The sequence below is a fragment of the Eucyclogobius newberryi genome, unplaced genomic scaffold (genome assembly GCF_026437365.1).
Source record: "Eucyclogobius newberryi isolate DKJ021-1_F unplaced genomic scaffold, fEucNew1.0.hap1 SCAF_9, whole genome shotgun sequence".
Lineage (NCBI taxonomy): Eukaryota > Metazoa > Chordata > Actinopteri > Gobiiformes > Gobiidae > Eucyclogobius > Eucyclogobius newberryi.
Genome location: NW_027316532.1, coordinates 7,850,530 through 7,868,923, shown reverse-complemented (window position 1 = coordinate 7,868,923; position 18,394 = coordinate 7,850,530). Strand labels below are relative to the sequence as shown.

General features: G+C 39.3%; 1 protein-coding gene across 1 annotated transcript in view; it reads left to right on the top strand.

Moving 5' to 3' along the window:
- Nucleotides 1-1,474: 1,474 nt before the first annotated feature.
- The window catches only part of gng12b (guanine nucleotide binding protein (G protein), gamma 12b), a 52,732-nt gene continuing 35,812 nt past the window's right edge, over nucleotides 1,475-18,394 (top strand). The window contains exon 1 of the mRNA XM_072438460.1: nucleotides 1,475-1,639. The gene's annotated coding sequence lies outside the window, so the exon portion shown is untranslated. The remainder of the gene's footprint in view (nucleotides 1,640-18,394) is intronic.

Below are 18,394 nucleotides of genomic sequence, written 5' to 3'. Positions count from 1 at the left end.
GTGTTTCTATGGTTCTAAATGTGATACTGTTCATTATGTCGTGGGAATCGGCGCGTTACACGTCTGTACCACTTCAATAGTGTTTTTTTTTTTTTAATGTTTTAAAAAATTAGGTTTCTTACACAGGGACACCATTAACCGGATTAAGCTATTTATTTTTGAGATTTATTCACTTTTAACACTATTTTCTTCTTCCAGGGTTCATCAAGCAGTAAACAAATGTATGCTTTAGCAAGCATCATTTTAATTAGATCAGATGAGATATGATTAGAGACAATATGCCAAGCAAGAACTTTTCTAGTCTACAGAAAGCCTCTTGTGTTTTCGTAACTTGCAGACAAATACAGAGCATCAGGGTTAATTTATTATAATCATGTATTTGTTTATATTGGGTTATTTTTTTGTTTTGTGATAAAGTATACCCATCCGACACCTCCCAGTGCGAAACCAAACATGATTTTAGCTTACCGTCACACTCAAACTATTAATTATTTTAAAACCAAGTCTTATGAAATGTTCTTGTTAAGCCATAGAAATCACATGAGAATGAATTTGACAGAGATATGTTGATCATCTGTGTCCAAATAGAGGTTGGAGCAATACTGAAAGCTGGCTAAAATTGTAAATTCAGTTTTCTGGAGATTTGCTAAAATACAATGTTGAGTAGGTATTTTGTCTTTAGTTAACATTATTTACAATAGAGACAAAAGATTAGTGTAATTTCCCAAACTAAATATTTCTTTAGTGATACATTTAATTGTCCGTGTATGTTTTTTACGATTCTAGCAGCTCAACCGAGACTACACGTAACGTTTTTGCACATTACTAATGCGTTGTTAAAATACGACTATTATTGAGATAATGCAAAAAAACAAGAGATTCAATTTTGTCAAAAGTGCACACCCCATGTTTCTTTGATTCGTTTTTATGGATGATTCACATATTTTCATTCGTATAATGGAAGCTTTGAAATGGAAATGACCCGATTTGAATTTCCAATATTTTGTTGCATGATAGTATAAACATACAGCCTAATATGTTTTAATTGCTCTTTTTTTTCCACATTTACTCAAAAAGACAAATCTGACGGGCCTCCACAGACTGGGCCACTGCAAAACATAATATCCGAAAGATTTTAATCGATATATTGCGCATCCATCCATACTAAAAGAAGCAAATGTGTTTTTAGTGCTTTATTTTGCGACTGAAATACTTGCACTGTATTTCCATTTATGTGACTCAGTAGTTGCAATTTAATTTAAGTTAGATTTACACTCTAATGCAATCAAATACAACCTATAAATCAAATAACGAATGAAGCTTGTTGAATGTTTATAATAATAATAATCATCATCATAATCATCATCTTTAATTTCCTCTTTCATTTATTATTGTAAGTTGAGTTTACCATTCGTATACAGCAGAGGGCGCCATTTCATGCCAGTAACAGGACGCTCCAGTAAAGTTGGAACAGGCAGCGCTCGCCTCAACAGCAGCGGCACAAAAGCTCCTCATGTCGGCGCCTCTTGTCCCTCCATGAGCCCCAGAGACGTGGTTGAAGATTTCCACTGCCAAAAACAGCCATTTGAATCCAGAGACTTCTCTACGGATGATATTTTACTGACCTGAAAAAGGACAGGTGAGTAAACGGCCTCATTTACGCACGACATGCGCGCGCGCCACGAAAAAGCATGAACAACTTGCCATAATTCTATTGATTAATAAGAAAAATATCGTTTGTAGGCCTTGAGCGCATTTTTTATTTTTTCCTTTTTCTTTTTGCAATCGACACATGTATGCATCCGGGGCTCTAGTTGTAAATATGTTGTGGGTCATAGATATTCTAGATGTAACACCACCGAAAGTCAGGGTTGTCTAACTGCCCTCAAGTGGCCGCCATCGTGTACTGCACGTTCGCAGCATTTGGTTTGTTCACCCTCAAAACGGATTTAAACGTATAATTTATTAATAACTAGATTAAAATCAATGATAGCAATCGTATTATACCACTCACGTTTTATTTATTTTACGCACAGTCTTACTATTGTAAATCTTTATTTGGTTGTCTTTACTGGGGTTTTACTTTTACATTTTAATTCATTGAATACTAACACATTTGGAACAGTAAAGTGAGTGTACTGAACCTCACTTAAGAAAAGATTATACACTTTTCCTGTCTTCATTGTTCATAGTGTTAAAAGCAGCGGCCATCTTGGAACGGCCTGTCGCTAACGAAGCTCCTGACAACCATTTAATTGGCTTCTATTATCTCTATAGCAGTCAGGAGTCATAAAGTGAGGAACAGACTCAATGACTTCAAATCTTTTAAATTGTGTTGCTTTTTGTAGCTGTGAAATGAGTTGATTTGCATTGTAGTTATGTTTTAATATTATAGCTACAAAGCCCTATTCTATACTGATATTGAGCATGTGGGGGGAAAAAGCCAATATTTGCACCTCTTTTTTCTAGAGCTTGTGCAAGTGATGTTCAAATGTATCAGTAAATTGATAAAATGTGTGTGTAGCTATACATCCTGCAGAAGATGTAACCTGTTTAACCATGTATTATTCACTTTTTACTCATTCTCAGTAGTGCTCACAATGCTTAAAATTCTAATTAGAAATACAAAATGAAAATTAAAATACTCTTTAGGCCAAGGTTTTAGACAATAAATAAAGTAAAATAATAATTTCTTACTACTAGGTCTATACTAGTTCTCATAACTCTTCAAGGCTTTATAAGAACAGTTTCTTTCCATCTGCCGTTGGACTCATGAACACTTCTTAAACACTGTCACTTTAACCATAATTTAATCACTCACTGCACTGTTCACTTCTGCACTACATATGTAAACTCAACTGTAAATGTGTGTACATAGTAAGCCTTTTTTTTTTTTAATAAAATTCTTATTCTTATAGCTTATTGTTATTTTCATCCCATAGCTATTTTTTGTATCAATTAGAGGCTGATTCTTGATACTCCAGAGGCCAGACTAGCACTGATTCATGACTGGAGCAGATGCTGAGGTTTGGGTGGTCACCATGCACATCAGAGAGAAGATGGGATTATTTCCAACTGGTCTTGTTGCCAGTCCTCTACGGGAAGTTAACCACAGATGGATAGGAGCCAGTTTTGTGCCTTGACCAATTCCTCAATCTGCCCAAAGGTGTTCAACGGCTCAAGTTACTCACAACGCTGCTGGTGTGAGCGTCATGTGAGGCTCATTCTGCTTTTTGTCTTGAGAATCAAAACACCATCATTATAAAGTCAACTCGGCCAAAAATTGTTTTAGTAGTCAGCGATCATTTATTTGATTAGTCGACTAGTTAACTGATGGTTTTTACATCGAGAATATTATTGTATAACTTACTACTACTTATTACTGATTTAACTCAGAACTAGTTTATTATTTTTGGACATTTTGCTTGAATGATGCCACCGTCTTTGTTGTAAAAGGTATGTGTTTTAGAGTCTGTATAGTCCAGGATGATTACAAAATAAGGCTATTTTTTTTATAGTAAACACCGTGATGATCCTGTCCAATGTTTTTTTAATTAATACTTCAACATTACAATGGTAAAAGTAATATTAGATTTCAACATGTTTAGCACATATCATGCCACGGTCAGTTAATACTCTAAACCGTAACCGTTAATATGCCAAATCTCTAACTTGAACCCAGTGCTCGGCTTTCTTCCAACAGTCGACAACACATTGCTGCCCATTGCAAACCCAGATGGTCTCACTGGTGTTCTTGTCTCAGTGGGTCTTCTTGGATCATGTGGTCTGGACCTGTTGCCTGGAGACTGTCCCAGACCTGAACTATTTAATCTTATGAGTGCCCCCCCCCCCCTTCCTTCCATCCGTCCTCCTCCTCCTTTAGCCCTCTCTCTGTCTCCCTCAACTCAAATTCCACACTTGTCCTCCAGAGAGCTGAATACGTCACTATCCAGACCACAAAAGGCCCAAAGAAAACACAACTAGAATCTCACTGGACCTTACCTCTGTCCACTGATTCCTTTATACAAGCAGGAATTGATCAAGTTTAAAACCACTCGACATTCATCGACCGTTCTCCCGCACCCATCTTTATATTATTTATCTCTTTGTTATGATGAATTGTTCTAAAATGGTGCAACTAATCTGTGTAATTGATGCAAATATGTTCTGATTGTAGGGCTATAAGTTGATCTCTTTCTCCCCTCCGACGCCTCTTATTGGTCAGCCGCTGCACGTCTCTGAGTGAGTGACAGCTGGATTTAATTGTGAAGTGAGAACTTTCCACCCCTGTTTGATTGCTCCCTTTTACTGCCACTTTATGGTGAAAATATAAACAAATAGTCAAATCACACCTTTTTAAAAAAATTATATAATATGGAGAATAATGTCTGTTTTTTGTTTGTTTGTTTGTTTTTCTGTCGGTTCTTTGAATGTGGCAATAGTGACTGATTTGCTTTCTTTTTTGGTGCATAAGCTTGCTCAGGACACTCAATTGGACATTTTTTAAGGCATACCACCCCAGTTTCTGAATACAGCACACAACACCGGCATATTCTGTTCATTTAGTCCAAGGTCTGTTCAATTTGTCTAATTTCAAATCTAGTCCAAATACAATTTTCTAAATATTTTTAGCGTCAATTATGTCTGTCCAGTGCTTGATCGTCGGTTCAGTTTGTATCATTCATTTCTTTATGATGGCCTTTTTCCTTGTAGCCAGAAGTATGCTCCAGAGGTATGTATTTATTGTGTCTATGTTGTGAGTTTTGAGGCCCAAATACATAGTTCTGAAGTGCCGAAAACAACATTTTTCTGAGCATTAGGACAGTCCCAAAACACATGGTAAAGGTGAGCTACAGTTTCTCCAGCAGTGGGCACTTTGACATGGTGTTATAGTCTTCAAATGGCATTGTGAAAAACCCAGATTATCTAACGCAGTTACAGTATCAGCCAAACTAAATACAGCCAGTGTATTAGTGGTTGTAAAGGGCTTGTGTCGTTGCTTGTTCTGAATGAGCCCATGCTGCGTCTGCCTGTGCCTGTGTTGTCATAGTGTGTGTGAGAACAGCTGTCACCATAATTGAGACAAGGATCAGGTTCCACTTACAGCTTCCCGAGGGCATTCATTATTCAGCACAGGAACAACATTAAAACTCATCATATCCTCACTTAGGCAGGCTGTGTGCACAGTGCTGCCACCTGCTGGACGTAAAGACCAAATCTTACAGGCATTTGCCACAACTAAACACAATTATAGTTATAATGTTCCAAAAAATGTGCCTAGTTTTCCCCAATTTTAGAAAAGGTTACAGTATAATTTTACTCTCTGGTTGGACACAGGCAGCAGATTTGACATACTGTTACCTAGCAACCGCATTGTAAACATTGGCCAAATCTATAAAAACAGCTATTTTCCTAAAGTACTATGATGTAACTTGGAAAGTCGGGGACACATTTTAAGTGCAATTAAAAAAACAACAAGAAGTGGCTTAAAAGTTACGTACGGCGTCTTTAAATGGATGGTTAAATTGTGAGAAAAATGTGTGCAAATTGTCCCTGCATTTTGGACAGAATGTCACTTTGAGACATTTTTAAACTCCGCTCTACTTCCTGTAATTTGCTTCTTTCCCCCCCTTTTTCTATAAACATTTCCTTCACAAACTGCAACTTCACTAATGCAAAACTATGATATAAATATTTACCATAATTGCTATCCCACCAAATGAAGTAATACATAAACATGTAAACCTGTAATTTGCCCTTAAAGTGTTTTTAAAAAAAAATAAAAAATTCTGTAGCCACAGCTGCCCTGGGCCCAACCGACAGAAATATAAATACAAATCTTATCACCATTTGCTGACAAGTGTCTTGCCCGAAGACACAGCAACAGATTGAACCACCAACCCTGTGTTCAGGATTAGCTGGAATAGTAGTATTTTTCAGAAGTGGGGTGAATGTGGTTTTTGGCTCTGTTTCACAAACAGTTTTAGTGGTGAGAGCTTAAACTTTGAATGGCTCCATTCAGTGATGGCTGCCGTCTTCCCTCAGATGAACTCTAGAGTCTGAACAAGCTCCTCTTTGATGCTGCTCTGAGGGGCAATGTTTCAAGACCACACAGGAGCTTCATTATTGCTCATTGTTATATGCTACACCGAATCACCAAAGCAAGTTCTTAGCCTGTGAATTTTGTTCACTGACAATGACATGTTCTCATTCTGATCAGTGCCGGTACTTCTCATATCCACCACCAGATAGCGCCAGTACAGCCTATCCTTTCCTTTTTTCTTCTGCAGGTGTTTTCTCTTCATTTCCCACATAAAGGAGAGATCATATTCCCATCCTTTGGGAGTCACGTTCGTGTCATTGACCAATCATGAGGCACAGAATATTCCTGGCGTCCTTTTGTGTCAGACCATCACATGCTGTCATTTCCCCCTCACTTATAATTAGATGCTTTCCCTTGTGCTTTGTAGATGTGTTGTTTGATGGATAAACACATTCTCGTGCCCTTATAGAGTTCATCGTGTCACGAGTGTTGAATAAAAGGGTTGAGTTTAGGCTGAAGTGGGACGTCTGACCGAAAGTCAACTAAGGATAAGATAAATAGTTTCATTATGTTTCTATTTTCTAACCCTGAAAAACACTTTTAAACTGTTTTTGTTCTAAATTTCAGCTGCAGAATTGGCGTGTTTTTCTCAAAATTCAGAATGAAAATTTTTTAAGTTTAATTAACAGCATATATTTTCAAGCTCTCAAATTCAACAGTTTTATTTCAGAGTGTAAAAATGTCACGATGCCAAGATGCCAAGGTTTTTTGCTCACTTGGATCAACTGTTTAATGCCTTAATTTGTTCAAAAACACAACAATGCTTGCTGCAAAATTCTGCAGCTGAAATTACACAATAGAAAAAAATCAAGCATGTTTTTTCTGTGAATTCACCAGCATTTTAAATTCAAAATCTGAGACAAATTAAAAGGGCAAATACTTTGGGGTCCACCTTTTTCAGTAGCAGTGGGTACAGTACAGTACGGGTGACAAAAATGTAAATCTAAATATTTATAGCATTATCTTGATGGCAATATCCAGACAATATTTTAACAATGCATCACGAATGTGCTAAAGCGTACCTCAGATGTCTTTGTTGAAGTATTGCTCAAAACTTAAATTAACCATAAAATTAATCACAAAACGGAAAAATAAGGTGTCTAAAGATAGGGACATATATTATAATAGAGCGCTTTTCCACCTCCATTCACAACTCAAAAATCAGTTTACATTGTTCATTGTTTTGAATGATTATACAACGTAGCAGGCTTTATTATACATTATTGTAACTCCCATTGTTATTCGTCACAGTTTCCTCTACCTGCTTTTTCTGTTGTTATCGAAACCCACATTGTACAACCTGCTGACTGTTAATGCCCCGCCAATTTTGCAACCCTATTCTCCTCCTCCACTTGTTGGAAAAGGCTGATTCTTGCACAAGTCCCAAGGTGCATTTACTGTTACCGAACGCTCTTATTCAATGGGACAGCTAGCAGGGCGTGTGTTTCTGTTTGCCCGTGTAGGAGGTGGTGGATACACATTTCATTCATTATTGACGTGCCCATAGGGAGATCCCGGTCCTCTTTCTGAAGCCCATATAAGGACGTACGGTTTCCTACTTAATGCCGGCTACAGCCCTTTACTTCCTGTACTCTCCTCCCCCTCACTCTCTCACATACAGACACACTCCCACTGCTGCCGGTTAACAGGAAGTCATGTGGTCCATTTGATCACCTCTTCCCATATGACCACAATGGGAGGTCCAATTATGGGCATATAGTGAACTTCCTTATAGGAGCGGTGAGCAGGGTTAGAACCATAGAATGTCTATTTATAGCATATATTTTGATCCATGGACCAAAGTGCAGGTTTGGCTTCTGACACAAATAGTTGTTCCACTGACTTTGAAGGAGGGATCAAATATAGAGCGCTAAATTACTGAGTTTGCATGTTCTCCTCCTTCCTGTTTGCATGTATTGGTAGGTAGGTTTCTTCTGGGTATTTCCATCAAAACATGCACACAGGCACATCATGCTCCTCCAAACCATTGAGCTGTGCCCAAATGCATGTTGTTGTTGGTCCTTACGCCAGGTCTACACTGACTGTAAGGCAGATGCGGCTCGGGACGGGGGATGTTTTCAGGTCATTGGACAAGTGTTATCGCGGAAACCCTCTTGAATCTGCACTATGTTTGTCATGTACAGACCGCAGTGCGCCGTAGTTTGTATAACAGTCTGCAACCAACCCGCTCATAATACGCGCCAAACCAGCCTCGCGTTGAGGTGTACACACGGTGTTAGGCTGAACTGGCCCAAATGACCACTAGCAGTACTTTTTAATGTGCAATTGAAGAAAACTTACACCATCATAACCTTAGTGACAAATGGTTTGGTGTGAGAAAGGCTTTATGTTTATGTTCCAGGTGAAATAACAGTGGTGTGGCTCAGTCTAACCTCTGCTAAAAGCACAATTTTAAGTTAGTGTGCCCTTGATGAAGCAGTTTGGACACCCATGACATACAGGCTAAATATCCCTCTTGGTACTTACACTTATGTTTGATAGGGAGGAATCCTGTTGCATTAAAAGATGGGTCAAATGCATTACCAAACAGATCACAACTTAATACCGCTGCAGCGATCCCTGCTTTAAACCCTAATTTGTTGTGTCGTTTGGCAAAGCACTTCACCTCGCCGTTATCACCCTTGATTGAGAACAGGGGCACATGGTTCTTGAAATGCATTATTCAAGAGTACTTTAATATTAAATACAATACTTCAATGTGTTTTTGTCCTAGTGGTAAAGCAATGTGTAACTGTACATGAATATCTGTATAAAGTAAGTGATTGACTGTAAATTACACTGTAAAGCCATTGTTGCTTCCTTAGCTGTCAAAGTTTCCAGGAAAGTTTCATTATATTGAATGCGCCCACATCTTCCCACAAGTGTCCAATGTGCTTTTTCTTTGGCCCTGATCTAAAGCATGTGTTCACTTCAAACTGTACAGTCTTGGCTCCTGAAGCTATTTGTGTCCTCACTTTATCCTTTTCTCGCAAGCAAAACATCTAAATAGTTGTTTTCTTTGTATAGTTCATCGTCGAGACGGCTTCAGTTCTCGTGTGAAACATCCTGCCTCCCTCAAGTCACCCTCTGCCGGCTGTTAGCAGTCTAAATAATTGTAGGGATTTCCATATTTCTGTGTTCGCCTCTCACAGGAAACAGAGGATGGATAGGTTGGGTCTAATGCACATGTGCCTTAAGTGCGGTACAGTGAATGCACATGGTCAAGCTGCTCACACACCTGTTTCCTCAGGGCAAGAATTAAGGCTTAAAAATCTATGGCAACCAACCCAAGTGCTATAGGCTTTGTGCAATCATTTCAAAGCTAATGCTAATTTTTACTAAACATGAAATTTAGATTAAAGTTAAAACCCCACAATTGTTGTACGCATTTAAGTGAATTAGATAACTTCAGATTGTGGCACTCCCGTAAAATATTCATCTCAATTGTAAAGTCTTTAATATATTGTCCGTGACATCCTCCCTCAGCTCGCTGTTCACTGCCTGATCTGTGATTTATTGATTTTAGATGGTCTTAGCCAAAACCCCAGAGAGATAGAATTAGGCAGGAAACAGTGACACTAACACTGAGGTAGATGAGTATCGTTGTGCACAGATCCTCTGCGAAAAAAATAAAATAAAGTAGTATTAGCATAGAAGTCTCCAGTCATACAGGTGCTTTAGGGCAAGCGCTTCAGCCACGCCCCCTTTTGGTTGAAAACAAATGTTGTTGACCGATACAATAACATTTTATAGTTTTGCTCCAAAATATAACAAAATATTGATACTGGCGACCCAGCAGCCATTGACGGAGAAGTTGTGAATATTTGAATTAAATCTCGATATCCAATCATGATCGTTATATGAAAAAAACTGCTAGATATAGGGGTCGAGAGATGTCCGTTTAGCTTACCAGAATCCTTTTGGCAAAATGACTCCACACAGTGGCCGCAGGTGTCATATCCCAACATCTACAACAATCTAACTCAAACTTCAGGTTGTTTGTTTGACACCATCTTCCATTCCTCAGGATTTAATTAAAATATTCACCAACGTTTCTGTCCGTCTGTTAACTCTTGTTTGTTTTCACCCAAAAGGGGGCGGGGACGTGCTGGTGGCACTGGAAGTGACATGACCGGAGACGGCTTTCGCCAATGTTGCGTATCAGCTACTCTTACGCCAGTTTGCATTGTACAAAACCCCTTAAAAAAAAGAATACTTATACACATATGATGATTACTGCTCATTGCATTTGAGAGAAATGGGAAAAGCTTCTAACATATGCTGTAGGATTAACATTTTACTACATTTGTGGACATATATAGTTCAGTCAATGCATTTGTTTTTAATTCATAAATAGTTATAAACACATTTTTGTACAAAATAGTGAAAGTTACATATAAGGTAGTGGTTGTAGTAATAACCTAGTGACTATATTTGATCCATGTTTTGATCCAAGATGGCGCCACAGACGGATACCCAGGTGTTTCAGTGCGTACATACTGAGACCAAGTTTATTAGTGAATTCTTAATTTATATCAGGTGATTTGTGCATATATCACTGCAGATTTGGGAATTCTTTCATGCAATAGTTTTGAGCGCAATCATCAGGAAAGGTCACTTCTCTGTGCTATTCTTCTCCCAGTTTCAGTCTGAGGCCATGTTTTGCTGGTGGCCTTGTCTCGACACAAAGCATAAGTGGATGAGTTATTACCGGGGAATGAGGAGCAATTATCACTCTGTGTCGCCTCCTTTTGATATTTTATCAGCTGCTCACAACTGGGTCAGAGCAGATCGTGTGTCTAAGACCAGATTCTCACATGTCGGTTGGTGAGACTACCTGTGTCTCCTCGCTGAATATTTTACCTCCACCAGCTGCAGCCTTGTCATCCCTGAAAAACAAAATATGCAATTCATACAGAATAATTTCAGCATTGGAGTAGCACACAATATTGACCTACATAAAGAAGCATATTGCACGTAGACAATATCACAGCATCACTCTTATATAATAACGCCATATTGGAATAAGACTGATTTGATTGTACACGTTGTGCATTGAAATGATCCAATTTTCTTTCTTGTTTTTACTCAGTGGCTTAGTGGTTAGTGGTCTGCCTCACAACAAGAAGGTCCTGGGTTTGATTCCTTGATCAGGTAGAGTCTTTCTGCATGGGGTTTGAAGGTTTCCCTTGTTTCTGCACAATGTGAGATTCTGATTCAAATACCAGCATATAGTTTAAAGGAGACATTATGTTTTTTTCTCTACTACTTTGTAACAAACTGTAACATGCATGGATCATTGTTCTGAATTTTATTCATTGTAAACTGCAAAATGTATCTAAAACGGTAGAAATGGAACCTTGTTAAAAAGGCTCTTGTTGCATTTGACCATAGCAATCAGTCTATTTTCATGTCTTTATTTTGTTGTTGAAAGATGTTAAACCACATTCCTGAACCTTACGTGTATGAGTCAGAGTCAATTTAAAAATAAATAAATAAAAAATGCAAGTTAGTATCCAAGTGGGCGGAGATAGGGGCTGGAGTAAACGGACTGAGCACTCAAGCCTCAAATGCAAACAATACAGGAGTACTTAAAAGATGCAACAACTTTCAATACAGAACACAGTTATACAATTGCTAAAAGGTCAAAAAGGTTGATTTAGCCTATGTCCCCTTAAACCAACTGTACTTACTTCAGCCACAGGGGGTGCTTTTGCTCACTAAGTGCAAGGTGAAACTGCCATAGGACGTCAGACCTGTTGCAATTTTTAGAACAAACTGCTCCTATGTGCCATTCTCAAATTTCTGAAACCCTGTCCAACTTCTGTACAACTTGTACACATGTCTTAAAGTTCAATAAGTCATTATAGATTACAGTAATAAAGCAAAGTAATATATTTTCATCATTGCATTATGTAAAATATGAAAGAGAAACATAAGCGTAATTATTATTTTTGCCTTAACTATCCAAAGTCTCCTTAACACGTGCCTATTGTTTGCCTGGTAACAGTACTGTCTGCAAAGCTCTGTTGTCTCTATGTCTGTCTCTTGTTATTTGTTTTGTGCAGGTCTGAAATTCCTTGCACCTTGTTGTTTGCTCTTAGTGGTATGTCAGCCTCTGCTTCACAAACACCGGTCTATGGCAGTCAGCTCCTGGATGTCCCCCTGCCTCCGGACGAACCCACCCCACAACCGCTGCACATGCCTGGGATTCCTGCTCCAAGCCGCCCCTTCCTGCTTTGATTTGTTTCCAACCGTCTTCCCTGCTCCAACAGTGGCAGCACAAACTGTTTCCAAGCCCAGAAATAAGTTGGTTTTAATTGGCTCTTGAACACTACACTTTTAGCGGTGGGCGTTCCGAAATAGAATTATGTTTATTCATCCCGAGAGGAAATTATTTATGGCCACTATATACGTACATATTTGAAATCAAAGCTGCACAATGTAACTTTTCTTCTCGTAGCACTTACTGTATTATTGCGTTGTTTGTATTGTTCCACTGAATTGGGAAAAGGGAATTAAACGTATCAATTTGGCATTTTAAAATTATTTTTACTGCAAAAAGAACATGTTTTTTCTGCTTTTCTTCATGAAGATAGACAAGTTTAATAACAATAGCATGTCGATGGAGACGAACACAAAAGTTACTATCTGAAGCTCCTGCTCTCCCTGTAGGTGGTCTTTGCAGTAAAATCCTTTCAGATTGATAGACATTTGGGGCGACACTGCTCGGTATGCTGCTGGTTGAAATTGCAGACTGCGTTCCATTGGAGTTACACTGGTCTGAACCGCTGTGACCGACGCGTGCATACTTTCCTTGTGAGGTCCTTCTGCAGAGCGCCGAATGAACACAGCCCCACAGAGCACCAGTATAAACGGCATTTGAAGCCGGTGCATCGGGACGGGCCCAGTTTGAATCTGAATAATGCGGGCTAGTGTTAGGTGAGGTAATGTTTTGGCTTGGGGAGGATGACTTATTCATTGTGGCTTATGTGAACTTGAAAGAGTTGGAACAATACACGTCTTTATGCAGAGAGCTTTTAATGTGGAAAATACCTTTTGCTCAGTCTAAACTGTCTGAGGGTTGAAAGAGTTCAGGCAAATGGGAAGATTCTTGAAATCCAAGGGAAAATAATCTTGAAAAGAGTCAGAAGTCGGAGATTGACTGGTCACGTGGGTCATAAATCAAATTCTAATGGTTGAATGTTTCTAGTATTGAGAGGCTTCGAGCTGTTGAGATGGTCTATCTTAAAGGTGCACAGAGTCAGGTGTCTTGACTGGAGATCCAAAAATACACATAAATAAAACATCACAGATTTCTGCAGAATCAATAAGTGAAGCATAAAAGGCCATTACTCTGAGGTGAAAGACGTTTGAAGTTTTCTCAAATATAACATATCTATAGAGACAAGCCGTTAACAGACTCTCCACCAAACACGTTACATAGTGCTCCTTTAACTATATGCATAAAATGGATTGACAAGTAAGACAACAATTACATAATTTAGATTTAAACCATGCATCTGTTATTTATTTCGTTTGTTTGCTCCTGATGATAACAGGCCATTAGATCAGCTACGGCTTTTTCATTCTCTCCACTCACTCTTCTCTTTGGACAGTTCAGTGCCCCTCCAAACCCAAGATTAAAATAAGCCCTGTCATGGTTTGCTTTTCCATAGATACATATGTGTGCCTGGCTTATCACTGTTTGTAAAGCATTTGGTCGCTTTGCGCAAGATGCAACGGAAAACTAACTGGCAACTGCATTATTTGTTTTGTTAGTTATGATGACTCGTTTTAGCCCTACCAGTCTCAAAATGCTGAGTAGATATTGGTTGGAAAAATATTATATTAAGAGAATAAGAGTGGCACCTGATATTATTATTATTATTCCGCAGGACCAGTCCATGCAGAAAAGTTATGGTGACCTTTTGATAAATATGAGATATGGCAGTTGTGTTCCTCACTGTTAAAGGGACATATACAAAATTGCTTTTAACCATGTAATAATGATTTAATTCATTCATAACTAACTTTATTATGTGTGATTGATGCATGTTTGAGTATCTTAATTGTCCTGTATTTGAGGGGGGCTTATCCGGGGCCAGGTCGCAGGGGCAGCAGTCCAAGCAGGGACTCCCAGACTTCCTTCACCCCAGACACTTCCTCAGACTCCTCCGGGGGGATCCCGAGGTGGTCCCAGGCCAGCCGAGAGACATAGTCCGTCCTGCGTGTCCTGGGTCTTCCCCGGAGCCTCATCCCAGTGGGACATGCCCAAAACATCTCCCCAGGGAGGCGCTCAGGAGGCATCCGGAACAGAAGCTTGAGCCACCTCAGCTGGCTCCTCTCGACGTGGAGGAGCAGCGGCTCTACTCCGAGCTCCTCTTGTGTGACTGTGCTCCTCACCCCATCTCTAAGGGAGCGCCCAGCCACCAGGCGGAGGAAACTCATTTCGACCGCTTGTATCCGCGATCTTGTCCTTTCGGTCATTTCCCAAAGCTCATGACCATAGGTGAGAGTAGGAACGTAGATTGACCGGTAAATCGAGAGCTTTGGCTTTCTACTCAGCTCCTTCTTCACCACAACAGTCGATGCAGCGACTGCATCACTGCAGCCGCTGCACCGATCCGCCTGTCAATCTCACGTTCCATCCTTCCCTCACTCGTGAACAAGACCCCGAGATACTTGAACTCCTCCACTTGCAGCACAGACTTTCCAACCACCCGGAGAGGGCAAGCCATCCTTTTCCAGTTGAGAACCATAGCGTGGGATTTGGAGGTGCTGATTCTCATCCCAGCTGCAGTTGCAGGTCCTGGTTTATCATCGTCTGCAAACAGCAGATATGAGATCCTGTGGTTGTTGTTCAGTGCTTTGTGCATTTGTGGATGGAAAGATGTCAACTGGACATCCGTGCTGTGTTTTTTGTTGGCTTTCAGCAAGCGCCTGTCTAGATTGATTCGTGTCTATAGAACTCAATTCTACACATCTGCTGTGAGCTAGGTAACCGCAGTCATTTTGGCACAAATAATAGAAGTGCAGACCAATGTTGTGATGACGTTTAGGGTGACATACCAAAAAGAGGATATCATTCCATAGCAATTCCGACCCAAAGTTCAATGAATGAAGTCATTTTAGATCAATATCAGCATTTAAAATGGACGAAATGTTAAATAAAACTCTTTCTGCCGTAAATGAGAACTAAATACCCAGAGAAAAAAAAAAAACATTATTTATACTTTAAAGTGGTCTGTATTTGATGTAGTTATAGTAAGTATTTACAATGCCTTTATATGTAGAATTATAATATAATGTATGCACTTTTTGTTATATGCATGAGTACTGTGCATGTGTAAATTTACCCTCACACAGCTAAACCACTCCTCCACCCAGTGTTCTTATGAAATGTTTGGCGGTGCAAATGAGGACAGTGTTCCAGGTCAAATGAGGCGATGCCACTGTGTCTAGATTCAGAACAGGAGAAACAACTTAGGGACTGCCGTGTACAGAAAATGAGATGCCAGATTATAAGCATGTAAATGGTGAAGTTGACATGACAGAGTTTGGTCTGGTGACTTCAGAAAGATTAAAGTCTTTGATACAAAGACACAACATGCTGTTTTGTGAGAGACATTTAGCCTTAGTTACATTTGAATGGAATGTTCTTGAACTCCACACAAAAGCAATGATTGAGTACGAGCGGTAGAAGTTATGTTACAAAATTGTCTTATGGTTTAATTATTTAGTCAAATGCTCTTGTTTTTATTTGGCACTTTGAGACACGTTCAAATGTAAAGTGTGTGATAAAAGAACAGCAAATAAAATATAAAGACAATATCAATTTAAAGGTGCACTATGTCATTTTTCTGGTGGATGGTGGAGATGTCATTGCTTTGCCTGGAATGTTCCACAATATCTACATTGAGACAACCAAGAAAAGTTACTTATGCACAATTTTATTTTTTATTTTGTCTTTACACCTGATTTGCTCCCAACTCTGTAAGATGTCGTTGTCCAAGCTCAAATCCATTCGCTGCTAGTGCAAGAACACTTTCTTTTCTGTACAAATTGTTATTTTTGCCTGAAATCTTGTGATTTTGTGAGTGCAGTTCAGGTCAGATATTTGCCCAGTTCAATGAGATAGTTCATAGTTTTGAGAGCTTTTGGCAACACCACATCTCAACTAACCGATACAGATGACTTCAGTCAAGTAAGAAAATATTTAGTTGACTACAGCAAAGTTCATGAACGCGTTCATAATTGTGGTCAACGTGAACTGAACGCACTGTATTACTGCCGACGAACAATAATGTGAACGCGTTCTTTCTGGTGTCTGTGAACGGCACGTTCACTCTTTTTAATTTTGTTTCAATAAAGTGTCAGATTTCTAGAGACTTTCAGGCGAAAAACACCAGATCCTATGCCTGTCAAATGTGAGAGCTCCGAAGTTGTAGAGGCCAACAGCGCAGACAAAGATTTTGCGTGTCGCACTGTGCATGCGCATCAAAACAAAAAGCAGCACGGACGCGACAGCAACAGAGCAGCAAGGAGTCGCCCTACGACCAGTTAAGTGAGTTTTATGATAAGGTCGGTGAGGATGGGAACAATCTAACATTTCTGTGCAAATTTTGCCTCTGGGGAAGTCTGTCCCTTTAATGTGAATGTAAATCCTGGGTAAGGATTCAAAATTTTATATGAAGATGAAATCTGACACATAGTTTCAGCATTGAACTAATAAAATAATTGCTGCCTGTGGTTGTAGTTGGGCTGTGGAAATAATTTAGAAACTTTATAGCATAATATTGAAAAAAAAATTTTTTTTTTTTTTTTTGAGCTGTGAACTTAGTTCAAAATTTTGAATTATGAACTGAACTAGTTCATTTAAAAAAAATGTGAACTATGAACTGAACTAGTTCATGTAGAAAGGGAACTTTTCCTTTCTTTACAACTTCTCAAATCGAAACGGTAATGATTGTGTCTTAATCAAAGTAGCGCCTGCTCCGTTTCAAACTTGAACTATCGGCCCATGAACAAAGCCTGAATGCCTTAGGTACGTCATAAACCTCTTTAACAATACTCAAAACAAACTCTCTTACCGACTTCTCCGCAGTGACGCTTACGTTTGGGTGACGTCAGAAGTGCTATTCTCTTGTAAATGATTTATAGCTCTGTGATGACTCTGTGTGCTCAAGTGCTCTTCAACTATATATTGTTCTTGCATGAACACAGCAAAGGTTAACTATTGGAAGTGAAAGTTAATTAGAAATCTTTTTATTGCCGATGTGGATCTGGCTTTTAGCCGCTGGGGCAACAGGTCTGTCAGGACTCAAGAGCAATGCCCGGAACACGCTGGAGGATTTTATTTCCATTGTGTTTAAGATTGTGGAAAACCCAGACATGGGAGAACATGCAAACTCCAGACAGAAAGGCCCCATATGCACCGCGTGGGAATCGATCCAAGGTCCTTCTTACTGAGAGGCAAAAATTACAAGTGTAGTCTTGGCATATGTTTTATGTTGATTCTGTGGTACAACATCCTCTTGTTGTTCTTTCTATAAAGATATAGAAATAAAGATTACATGGAATTAATCAAAGCATAGATTAACTAGCCCATATCTTACAGAAATGTGCTTGTAATGATTAGAATTTGTAATAAATAAATTGTAATAATACAATTATTGTGTGTTTCTGTTACATTTTTGAATGCACACCGAGCAATTCATCCAGGGCTACGAGTGTTCTCCTGTAGACCATAATAATTACACTGCGATGTGGCTCGGTGGTAAAGAGTCTGCACATATGCAGCACTACTCACAGCTTTGATGTTGTGAGTTCCAATCATTTATAATGCTATAACTAATATATCTGCTTCATATTAGTTAATGAGTTGTGTGTTTTATTGTGCAGTGAGCTGTGCATGTATAACCCCTGCTTTATAACTCTTGGTCCTGTTCGAGTCCTTTTTTAGTCAGTGCAGTTTTCCTGTGGCCTGTGTATAATCTCTGCAGTGTGGGCCTCCTGCAGAGCCACACACAGCCACACACAGCCACACGTGTTTGAGCTCCTGCGTGTTCTCGACATGTGACTCATGCACACACATTTCCTAAGAACTCCGGGAGCAGAGGGAAACACACAAGAACAGTGTGATCCAGGTCAAATTGCCCACTATAACAGAGAGATGTGCAGCTAGAAAACGTGCTGATAGTGTTACGGCTTATGTGTTACATGCTATTTTAACATCTCTTCCTGGCCAGTGCAAGAGAATGGAAAATTTTGGGCGGGAAATATTACCAG